A 13,233-nucleotide genomic window follows, 5' to 3' on the forward strand; every position below is an offset into this window, starting at 1 on the left:
TGACTGAGTTTTGAAAACACTAAAACCCCAGGTCTTTTGTAGACAAACTGCATTCTAATAGTGCATCTCCTATCCTGTACTTATGAAAGTGATTTTTTTTCATCCTAAATGCAAGCCTTTGTATTTATGTTTATGGAATTTTACTTTATTAGATTCAACCTGGAGAAGCTGGGTAGCCCTGAAGTGGATAGAGCGCCAGGCCCTAAATCAGGAAGTACTCCTCTTCTTGAGTTCAAATAGGGTCTTGGTCTCAGTCACTTCCTAGCTGTGTGTCCCTGGGCAAGTCACTTAACCCTGTTTGCCTCAGTTCCTCATCTGTAAAATGAGCTGGAAATGGAAATGGCATATCACTTAAGTATCTTTGCCAAGAAAACCTCACGAAGAGCCAGGCGTGTCTGAAGAAACAACTGACAGATTCAATCCAATGTTACTATGTCCCATCCAGATCTTTCTGGATCCTGTCTCTGTCATTGAGTTTATTAGCTAACCCTCCCAGTTTTGTTTCATCAGCATATTTGATAAGCATGCAATTTATATGTAGGATGTATATATATATATATATGTATATGTATATATGTGTGTGTGTATGCATGTGTGCATGTATATATATATATATACTCACACACATAAACACAATATATATGTATATTATATATGTATATGTATTCCAGTAGAGTATCCCACTCAGAAATCTATTTAGTTATGTTCGGTTTAACATAAAATAAATATATTATGATATCTATATATCTATATAGATATATAGATATTATATTTCAGTCAGCGAAGAAACATTTATTAAGCATCTACTATGTGCCAGGCACTGTGCTAAGTGCTAGGGTTACATAAAAGAAGCCAAGAGAGATCTCTTGTCCTCCAGAAGCTCCCAATCTATATTTAACACATAAACATTTAATTTATAATCAATATACTATATATTCAATGTGCATATTAAAAACATAACACTAAAACAGATTTCTGGGCTACTCTACTGGAGAATCCCTGCCATGTTGAACCATTAATAAGTACTCATCTTGTCCAGCCATTGAGCCAGGTCTGAATCCATCTGACTGTTATCATCTTATCATCATATTAGTCCATATAGCTCTGTCTCATTCACAAGAATAGCATGAGATGTATAGCCAAATACATGGTTCAAACCTAAGTAAACTGTGCCTACTGAATTCCCTCATCTGTCCATTTAGTAATCTTGTCAAAAAAGGAAGTAAAGTCAGTTTAGTGTGACCTACTTTGGATGCATAGTAACTGGAATCCTTTAAGGGAGGCTAGGTGCTTTCTTACTCTGTCCTTACTTATTTTCAGTGTCTGTCCTCTGTTGGGCATTTCTGTTTGATCTCCTTTGCATTGGCTGTTCTCTTTGGCAGAAAACAAAACAAAACAAAGAAGAGAGACAGAAACAAAATAACAGTTGAGCATCTCTGCTCTCTCCCTGTTGTCAGTTATCATTATTCCATCAGTCCCAAGAAGAGGGTTTGTCTCCTCTTTGATTCTCCTTTTTCTCTTAGTGTAAGTCCTTTATATTGTCCTCAGCTCCTCTTGGCACTCCTGACACTATTTTTTAATGGGATAGTAACATTCTCTTATATTTATTCTGGCATGATGGATCGAGCACTAGGCCTGGAGTCACGAAACTTAAGTTCACATCTGGCCTCAGACACTTATTAGGCAAGTCATTTAATCTCTACCTCAGTTTCCTCATCTGTCAAAGAGTATAAAACTAACACATACTTCAGGTTTGTTGTGAGGGCAAAAATGAGGTTATGTCTAGAAAGTGCTCTGCAAACTTTAAAGCACTATATAAATAGCAGCTCTTATTATTGCTTTCATCTTCTATATGTTTACTAAAATCAAAAATGGTTGGTACATTCCCATACATTGGCATTTTCTGTTTTATTGGCTGGAATAACTCATCATGACATTTTGTTATACTATCATCATTATACTATAATGTTAATAATAAGTATAACATAGTTATTATACTATTTACATTGTTGCTATTGATCAATTAATCAAGTCTTAATATTCATTAGATTGTAAACTCCTTGAGGGAAAGCACTGTCTTTGCTTGGCACAGTGACTGGCACGTGGTAGGCAATTCATATATATTTATTGATTGTTTGATTCAAGTTGAAACAAAAATGCCCAGAGATACGCTCGGCAAATCTGCTGCAGAAACCCTGGAAAGCCCTGTACCCAGAAGCCCTGATACTGAATCACTAGCATCAACACTTGTGTGATATAAGAACTGGACATTTAAGTTTAAAAAGCATCACTGAAGCAGATGTTTTGAAATTCAAAGACTTAAGTTAACCATGTGTTCAGATAAAAGAACAAAGCAACTTTTTGATTCAATCCAGTCAGCAGCTAGAAGGATAAGTGTCAAGACCTTCAACAAGGTATGAGAGCTCTGCTGAAAAATCTTGTTTTTTGTGGGATACAAAAGCAAGTATATAGTGGAAAGCCACCCTTTATTTGGTAGAGGAGGGACTGGGTGACTTGCTTGTTTGGAAACCAGCCCTAGGGGCAGATGTGGACCCTGCAAAGATCATCCGTCACAATCATTTATTGCCAACAAGTGAGTTAGTTGAATTCCCAGATGGAATCCAAGCAAGTTTAGACTGATGGATGTTCATCTCAGCTAACTCTAAGCCAAAAAAACAGAATGTCTGTCGTAGAACATTTCCCTGGACCAGACAGTAGCTCAGAAATAAACATTTCAAATGAAAAAGACTTTGCATACTTTAGGTCAGGAATTAATTACACTGTGTGGTGGACTGGGCCCTTTATGAGCATCGGTTTAGGAAGACAGAACTATAGTTCTGATGAAGACTGTGACCAGGCCAGCCCATCTACTAGCACTGATGTGGGGCAAATAGGTCAGCAGCTAGAGAAGCCCTAAGATGGTCCAGTTGAGACAATTATTTATGTATCCAGATTATAAGGCCAATGCTTCCTCGTTGCATAACATTACATGTGCTAAATGAGGCATATTTTTTCTTTTTTATTATTTTATATTACATGTATCTAATACATTATCCAATTATGTACTGACTGATGATGTTATAATTGTTACTGAGTTGTTTCATTCATGTCCAGCTCTTCATGTGTGTGTACTGTGTATATACATATATATGTGTGTATATATACATATATACATGTATGTATATGTATATGTGTGTATAAAAACAGAGAGAATACATTTTATGGGAAGTCAATGGGATGGTGCGTAAATTGCAAGGATTGCTGTTATTTTATAGGAATGGTAGTGTTGATTTGATTATTGCTCTTAGACTTAGAGGTAGAAAATGGGAACTTATAGGGGGACTGAGTGGGTACAGCATGAAGGAGACAGAGATCAGTGTGATATTTGTGGGCTGTGGGTTACCTGTGGTGAACTCGTACCCATTCAAAGCCCAGGAGCCCACTATCAGGGCTTGAGTGCTGGATCCCAGTTCATGGTACATGTAGATGATAGAACATAGCATCATGGCAAGCAGGAAGATGGCCACAGAGTGGTGAAACCTAAATACATGCAAAGCACTGTGACATTACTGCTTGAAAATTTAATATCAGGAGCAGAAACAAAGGAATGGGCTATCTGTTAACAGCCACAAGAGTTCAGCACAACGACCATCCAGCCCTCCTGGTTCTGAGTCCCTGTATATCTTTGTCTCTCTCTGTCTCTTTGTCTTTCTCTTCTCCACTTCCCCTCACACACACCAAATAAAAACAGAAAATGGAAGTCTACAGGCTGTGCAGACAATATTACTTCCAATGGTAGTGTTCTTTCTCCCTACCTGCTTCTCTTCTCTTCCCTTTCCTCCCTTCCTCTTTTACCTTTCTCTCTCCCTTCCCTCTCCTACTGTCTGCTCCATTGTTTCTCTTCCAGCTCTCTCCACTCAAAGCTTCCTTCATCTTTTCCACTTCTACTCAGAGGACATCTGATGCCTTTTCCTTTCAGATCTCACATGCTGACCTGCCTATGAACAGCATTCTTACACAGCTAGTCCAATGATTCTCTCTCTCTCTCTTTCTGTCAAGGCATTCTCTGACCCAGTGCATTTTTATCTCTGAACAGGTTCCCTTATTTGGAGATTTAGTCATGCCAATTTGAAGATGGATTAATTGCTAACTGCTAGAGCAGTCAGGAAAGGCAGCTTGCTGAATGAAGAAATGAGCCAATCAGTAGATGAGAGAATGAAGCTTTAAATAAAGTCAAATAACAACCACTACAACAACGACAACAAAGAATTTGGAAGAACCCCGTTCTTTATTGTAGCAACATATGAATGTGAGTCATAGAATTCAAATTGATGAAGGGTACCTGGTTACCAGATGGAATGTTTTCATCGAATCAGTGGGTGAAACTTTTAACTATTGCCTATGGTTTACATCAACTTAAATGACTTTTTGGCTTTTAAAGGGATGACCCTTTCAGACTTTGACACTTCTGATGATTGAAGAAAGCGGACAGAGATAAATGCAAATATGAGTCGCTGCCAAAGCAGCCTCAGAAACGATGCAAAGACTGCCTCGGGAAACGTGTTTCAGTTCCTCATTTGCATACGACTTACGGGAGAATTCAGGAGTTAATAACAGAAGAACTCTGAACCCCAGAACTGTGTTTTGATTATTGGAGAAATGTACTTTGCCTAGTTATGATTCAGCCTATAGAAATGAGAATTTAGTTACTCATTATAAGCAAAAGTGGTGTTTCTCAAGGTGAGGATCTATTTCTGAACCTGGAATGAGCAGAGTAAAAGAATAGATTCCGAAGCGGAGTAAAAGCAAGGCTCTCTTACAATCACTCGTCGTGAAGAACAATTAGTTGATGGAAGACTGGCGATACCTTTCTCTGCACTGCCATATACTGCTAAGAATAATCACTTATTAAATGTCTGCTGTGTGCCGGGTAATGTGCTAAGTGCTGAGCATACAAATATGAAACAATGGTCCCTGACCTCAAGGAGCTTTCATTCTAGTGGAGGAATAAGATACACAAAAGGAAGCTAGAAAAGGGGTAGGAGGAGTCAGGTACACACCAATATGAGAGGATTCAACTTCCTGTAACCGGCACCAGGGAGGTGTGGGCAGGGATCGCACCCAACACAGCGGCCGCATGGAGAAATTCAGAGCAGTACAGTTAGGTGGAAAGTAAAGGGATGGCAGCCCCAGGCTACACGGGATGTGGAACATAACAATCTCAAAGTCCAAGCCAGAACTGGAAAGATTTCTGCAAATCCTAAGCAAAAGATGTGTGCCTTTTCTAAAGGAACTTAACTTTACCTTAGTCAGAGCACCAACAGCAATAGACTGAAAGAAATCAAAGTATGGGATGGAGAGGTGTGGACAGATAAATTTGTCTGAAGATAGATAGATAGATAGATAGATAGATAGATAGATAGATAGATAGATAGACAGATAGATAGACAGACAGACAGACAGACAGACAGACAGACAGACAGATAGACAGATACATAGATAGATAGATAGATAGATAGATAGATAGATAGATAGATAGATAGACAGGTAGACAGATAGACAGATAGACAGACAGACAGACAGACAGACAGACAGACCGGTAGACGGACGGACGGACGGACGGACAGATAGATAGATAGATAGATAGATAGATAGATAGATAGATAGATAGAGACACACACACACATATATAGGCTCAGCATAAGTAAGTATTAAAATGATAGCTACAAAAATTAACCAGATCACAGGCTATTTTTATAGCTTCATGGCATCCAAGACAAAAGAAGTAATCATCTTGTTTCAGTGGGACAAAGTGACTATTGTAGGGTGAGTTTCCCTGCTGAGCACCACCCCTTCGGACCCACCCACCACATCTCCTGTCTACATCCATCGTTAGTGATTCACCTACTTCACTGCTGCCTCACCAGGTGGAAAAAATATGTTTTCTATATATTTTTATAAACTGTATAAAATTCATTGCATGCATGAACAACTTGAATGTGAATGAAATAAAGCATGTTAAAAGGCTGAAAAACTAGCTCATTCATGTGCTGTTTGGAGCATATGCCATAGTAGAACACCAGATATTTTAACATCAAAATAATTAGCCTATTTGGACTGAACCAGCGTCTTTCAAAACATCACACAATCTCAAAATTACAGCATGGGCAGTAGTTAGTATGCATGTGTAGGTCTATAAATACACATATGTGTATATATTTCTATGTGCACATATATTCCATATGGGAAGAAATTACCTCTAATATAGGCTTTGATTGCACATTGTATAGTTGTGTGAAGGCCATTATATCTCTTGGGGTTTTTTCTTGTGCACATACCTAAAGCTATTTCAGCAGGTTTAGAGATTTTAGCACAATAACCAAACCTTTTTATAGGCTGATTTTAACCACAGCCAAAAGCCTTGGTCCTTGGGTTAGACCTCCATTAACAGCCTCTGTTTATGCTAGCATGAGCTCTGTGGACGTCATAGAGGAAATCATTCCCAGCTTATCCAGGATCTTGACCTTCAGAGCTCCAGCCTCTAGCCTTAAGCAGGCTTCATTGGAAAGGTGTGGAAGTCTTTGTGTGCTTTCTGTCTTTTGCAATGGGAGCACATGAACTAACAACAGAATCCCAAAGAGATGATCACTTAGTCACTAAGCATCCTCATTAAAGGGGATTCCCCCCATCCTTTTATAAATACCACTATAAGCTATTAAGGCCTCAGTGGGCCAGATGCACTCATGAAAAATATTTCAAGCCTAGGAAATCTTAATTATTCCAAGTCATTGAAGTGAAGGAATTTGGATGGGAATGCTGCTTTTTCCATCATCTTTTCTGACCCCAAACCAAAGATTTACTGCTACAACTACTGGACATTCCCATGAAAGAAGAACTGGAAATAATTTATCAATCATTCTGTCTTTCTTGCTTGGGCTTAGCTGTTCTGAATGCTGAGTAATAGGAGCTCAGTGAAAAAGGAAATACTCCATCACAACTTGTTTCTCTCCTCCTTAGACAAGGAAAAGGAAGTCATAGTCTCAATCCTGCCCTGATTTTCCAGCTGGGAAAAAGTGGTCCATCCTTTCCAACAGAAGGGCAGGAGCTGGGGCAGTTAGGTGGCACCGTGGATAGAGCACTGGCCCTGGATTCAGGAGGACCTGAGTTCAAATCCAGCCTCAGACACATAACACTTACTAGCTGTGTGACCCTGGGCAAGTCACTTAACCCTATTGCCTAATCAGAAAAAAAGGGCAGGAGTAGTGGTTTTCAGTGCATGGACTGGGTAGCAAGAAAACAGCATTTCAATATGGCTTCATCAACGAGATTCAATAATTGGACCAAAATTCTCCAGTTTCCTTTTCTAGTTCAGTTAAATTACCTATCTGGCTCTCTGGCTGAAGATTGTGGAAAAAATTTCTGCGGAGTGCTTCTCATTCACTGACGATAAATTCTCCATGAATACCAGGGACTTTAGCATGATTAGATATTTGTCTTATTCAGGCTGTCCTTGTTCAACTTTATCTGTTGGTCATCGTTCTCAACTTTTGTTGAGTTTATGTATCCAATTCTCCAAATAAAAAGTCTCTTTAGGCATTTCAACACTGACTTTATGACTACTTAAGCTTTCCCGGTTCTATATAATACTTTATTTGAGTTTATCTTTAAACAAGATTGAAACAAGCCAGCAGGAAAATTTGGCCTTAACAAAGATAACCAGGTGTCATCATTGAACCTTTGCAAAAGGAGATCTCATCCAGTTACTGGAGAGTGTCTTAAGGAAGCTTAAGACAAGAATGAGGAATTCAAGTGATGAAATGGTTAAAATCTGTCCAACTTCTCTGTGGAGTCACTTTGGGAAGGAATGCACCATTCAGTAATTTCAGTCACGTCTGACTCTTCATGACCCCATTTGGAGTTTTCTTGCCAAAGATATTGGAGCATTTTTGCCATTTTCTTCTCCAGCTAAAAGATGAGGAAACTAAGGCAAATAAGATTAAGTGACTTGCCCAAGGTCACATAGCTAGTAAGTATCCGAGGGCAAATTTGAACTTGGGTCTTCCTGACTCCAGGCCCTGTGTTCTATCCACTATACAACTTAACTGCCCACTGGGGAGGAATATAGTTTACTGAAACTTCGGTGTATAGTGAATTACGTTATTTGCTCAGCTATATTTTCTTTGCAGTTTTCATTTAATTAATTTTTAAAAATAAATTGTCATAAACAACTTTTGTTTGTATATCAACATTTCCCAAAGTATTCCTCCTGCACCCAAAGAGTCATTCCCTATAGCAATCAATCAATCAATCAATACACTCTTGTTTTGTAATTAATATATGCCTGGAAATGCAGCAAGTGCTAGAGATATATGCATACACACACACACACACACACACATTCCTTATCCTTAAGGCACTCATATCTTAATAGGGGAGAAAACACATAAACAGCTATGTATATACCAGATATATACAGGATAAATGGGGTGGGGGAAGAGGTGATTCCAGGAAAGGTCTTTTGCAGTAGATGGGATTTGAGCCTAGTCTTGAAGGAAGCCAAGGAAGCTAGCAGATAGAGGTGGGGAGGAAAAACATTCCAAGTAAGGAGGAGGGGGAGGGAGGGATGGAAGCTAGAGAAAATACATGGAGTTAGGGGATGGAGTGTTGTAGGTTAGGAACAGCAAGGGGCCACTGTCCCTGGATCACAAAGTGTGTGAAGGAGAGTAAATGTAAGGAGATTAGAAAGGTAGGATGGAGACAGATTATGTAGGGTAGTGAAAGCTAAACAGAAAATTGCATTAATCATGGAAGTAATAGGGAATCATTGAAGTTAATTGTAAGGAGGAATGACATAGTCAGACTTGGACTTCAGGAAGATCGTTTATAGCCACCACTATAAAAATAGAGGAGAGACTTACTAACTATGTGACTCTGGGCAGGTCACTTAACCCTATTTGCCTCAATTTCCTCATCTTCAAAATTAGCTCCAGTAGCTGAGTTGGGACATAGACAGGATGGTAGACAGAGTTGAGACAGGGAGGTTAACCAGGAAGCTCTTGCAGTGTCCAGGAATAATGTGATGAGAGTTTGCACCAGGGGGATGGCCATGTTGTTGCAGAGAAGGGGGCAGAAGGAAACACACATGAGAGATGACACAAAGATGGAAAAGAGAAGACATAACAATAGATTGTATGTGTGGGGTGAGTGTGATAGAAGAGCCAAAGATGACATTAAAGTTTGAACCTGGGTGAACTTGGAAGGGTGGTGGTGTCTTCAATAGTCATAGGGAAGCTCAGAAGTGATGAGGGTTTGGGGAAAGATAATGAGGTCCTTTTCGGACATGTTGGATTTGAGAAGCCTATGGGAATGTGAGACCGGAGCTCAAAAGAGAGAGATTAGGGATATATAAACCTGAGAATCATCTGCAGGGCACTGATAATTTAACCCATGGAAGCTGAGCCTTCCAGCTGACTGATGGAGGTAAAGTCTAGTAGCAGTCTACTCTTGCTCAGACCAAGGGGATAGAAAGCAGATAGATAGGATTTGCCCTGAATCAGACAACTTTAGGAGCACCAAAAGCTTACAGGTACTCAGTCTATCCCTGAGATCCTGGAATAACATAACACCCAATACCCCAAGAAAACAGCAACAGGATCAGTGTAGATCTTCTCTCCAAAAGTGGGGCAATGCCAGCCCTAATGTCAAGTTCAAAGTCAGGAAGTAGGCTGGAAGAATGGGCAAAAAATTAAATGAAAAAGAATGCCACTGTGATAAGCTATGGTGGTGGGGATGCCCAAGATTCCAATGCAGAATAAGAGAATGACTCCAAAATGTCTACAAGCAGTGTCTCAGAGGAAAACACAGCTTGGATTTAAACACAACTAGAATCACTAGAAAAGTGTGAAACAAGAGTTGTCTTGTTTAAGAGTTAAAATGTGTGCATGTATGTACGTATGAATGTGTGTATGGATGGATGTAGATACACATGTATCTGGAATGGGAGTGTTTGAAGAACAAATATAAAAGAAATGAGAGCTATGAAAGAAAGAATTGGAAAGGGATTTGACACCTTGGAACAAGAGGTATAAAACTCAAGCTCCAGAAACAAATCCCTTGAAACTAATTACGAACCAAATAAAAAACAATGACTTAATGAGAGAGCAAGAAATATTAAAACAAAGTCAAAAAGCTGAAAAATGGGGGGGTAATGTAATTTGTCTTATAACAAAAACAATTGACTTGGAAAACAGATCAAGGAGAAGAAGAATCCTTGGACTGTCTAAACAGCATAACCAAAACACGATCCTAAACAGCCCATTTCAAGAAATCTTAAAAGAAAACTATCCAGATTGCTTATAACCAGAAAGCAAAGTGGAAATAGAAAGAGTTCACTGGTCGTCTCCTGAAAGACATCCCCAAATGAAAATTCCCAGGAGCATCACAGACAAGATCCAGAGCTTCCGGGTGAAAGAAAAAGTATTACAAGCAACTATAAGAAAGAATTCAGGTATGGAGGAGCAACAGTCAGGATCACACAGGATTTAGCAGCCACCACTACAAAAATAGAGCTGAGAAATTCTTCCCTGAATTTTTTAAAGATTAAGTGGCCCTTTTTTCTCTCATTTTAATTTTTTGGAGAGAGGAGGAGGAATTATAGTTAACCATTGCATTTATCAGAGCCATCAATCCATTCAATTTTTCTTTAGAATATTGTTGTTATAATATAAATCATTCCCCTATTCTGTTCTCTTCACTCTGCACCAGTTCAGACAAGTCTTCCTAGGTTTCTGTGAAACCGTTTTCTTGTTTCTTATAGCACAATAGTTATCATTTTATTCATTTGTTATTAAGGATTTGCTTCTGATCCCCAGGTAGATAGAGGAGGTGAAGGAAGAGATTATAAATGTCATTAATTGAATAAAAAAATAAATGCACCAAGAGAACACAGGATTGAAATCCATGCCATTTAATTCCAAATAGAGTGCTTTTTTCACTAGTAGGCTTATGCCCTTTACCAGGCAGTGTAGTCACAAAGTGCCATATTCTAATTGAGATGTAGCCTCCTCATCTAATGTAAGCCATCAGCCTTGGGCTGAAGCCACAATAGCTCATGACTATCTATGGAGAAAGAGACTTTGTTGGGCAGCAAATAGAATGTTTCCTAGTTTAGAGTTAGTAGCTTCTAGCCACCAGCCTTCTGGCCAGCAATCCTCAGGAGCTGGATCATTTCTTGGCCCCAACTGCATTAGATCTGTCTTTCTGACCCTGTGAATTGCCCAGCCAACACTGACGTAATAATTCCCAACATGTTAACCAGAGCCAAAAGAGAGATGATACCAATTGTAAAATGAAAAGAACTCCCCACTGGACGAGTTGGAGAATTTTGTTTCAGAAATCAGAAATGTCCGTGGAGGCCCAGTCAGGGCTGCAACGATGAAAAGATGGATGTGCAAAGGGAGACAGGACAGAGATGAGTCACAGACTGTCCCAATGCCTTCTAGACAGTGACTTACCCTGGAGAAACATAGGACAGATGAAAGTGTGGTAGGCTTAGAGCCAGTAGACCTGGTTTCAGTCCTTGCCCTTAAACCTACCTACTAGCTTTGTGATGCTGGCCAAGTCACTTGACTCTTCAGTCTTAGTTATTTCAACCACAAATAGGAATATCAAAATCCCCAGAAAATAAGGATGCCACCTACTTCACAGGACAGTTATGAGGTAATTATTTTGTAAATAGTAAGGTTGATAATAATAAATGTGAATTATTATTAGGTTGAAATAAGGCCATATTAAAGGTCCGGTTAGCCAAGTAACTTTCACAGCCTTTCAAGGATGAACTTGAAAAACCCTGTGAATTGATTAAGCAGCATGCCTTGCCTTCTCACTCACCCTGTAAGGTAGGGAGCTGCCTAATATGAGGTCAACGAATAGCTCACCAGCAAGAAGAGGCTTGATTGCAAAGGTGGAAGTCTATGGGTGTGGGATATCCACTGTCAGACATGGTTTATATGATGATTCATCTGGTTTTGCTAAACATTTCTTTTCTTTTTTAATCTTTGTTTCAAGAGACTTGCTAAGTGGGTATTGTGAGGAAGGAGACATTTTGAAATGAATGTGATAGAAAAACAAAAGCCATAATCAATCAAAAAATGTGAAAAAGTAGGGGAAGGGCTCTTCCCTAGAGTGTGGGCTACCCTTGCTAACTCAAGTTGCTCATTAGTTGAGAGTTTAGAGAATTGGTGGACTTAGGGACCTCTAATAATTTTTTGGCTCTGAGGTCAATGTTATGAGAAATGGTGCCAAGCCAAACCTGAATCCAACCCATAAAAGTGAAAACAAATAACTATTGTTTCATTTTGCTTGGGCCATGTGACTCAGTTGCTATAAGTCTTATAGGTCCATGTTGGAGATGAACAGGAACTCTAGTCTCATTACCTCTCTCCATTCTCAGTATTTGCTAAGGATGGGGAGGGAAGGGGGAGCATGGTGAAATGAGAGACCCTACACAATTCTCAAATTTTCTGGAATGTCAGGCAGATCACCTTGAGTTCAGATTGTTGAATTAAGTTTCCCCAAAAGTTCTGAACCCATTCAGCTGTACTATCATTTAGACCATAGTGGGGAACCTGCAGCCTGAAGGCCATAAGACAAAGGCATTGCAAAGGCATTGCATAAGGCAAAAGACATTGCATTGTTTTACTAAATACAGTTTTGCTGCATCTGCAACATGCTGCTAATCCACCAGCCTAATTAACTTGTCAGAAAATGATCACAGCATCCTAGATTTAGAACTGGGAAGGGCTTTACAAATCATTGAGTCCAACACACTCATTTTATAGATGAGTAACTGAGACATGTGATTTGTCCAGGGTCACTCAGGTAGTAAGTATTTGAGGCAGGACTTAAACTCACATCGTACTGGCTTCAAGACAGCATCTTACCAGCATGTTGTGCTGGTTATTTATGTTAAATATTCCTGGTGAAATCAAGTCGTGCTGGTTCTTTGTGCCTACCTTTCCTAAAACTCAGCTGGTCAGTTGTTCAATCATTTGTCAGTTGTGTCCAACCCTTTGTTACTCCATTTGGGTTTTCTTGGCAAAGATACTAGAGTAGTTTTCTGTTTCCTTCTCCAGCTCATTTTACAGATGAGGAAGCTGACACAAATGGGGTTGAGTGACCTGCCCAGGGTCACACAGCTAGTAAATGTCTGAGGCCAGATTTGAACTCAGGAAG

Source organism: Phascolarctos cinereus, unplaced genomic scaffold (assembly GCF_003287225.1).
Source record: "Phascolarctos cinereus isolate Bilbo 61053 unplaced genomic scaffold, phaCin_HiC Scaffold_9;HRSCAF=440, whole genome shotgun sequence".
Taxonomy (NCBI): domain Eukaryota; kingdom Metazoa; phylum Chordata; class Mammalia; order Diprotodontia; family Phascolarctidae; genus Phascolarctos; species Phascolarctos cinereus.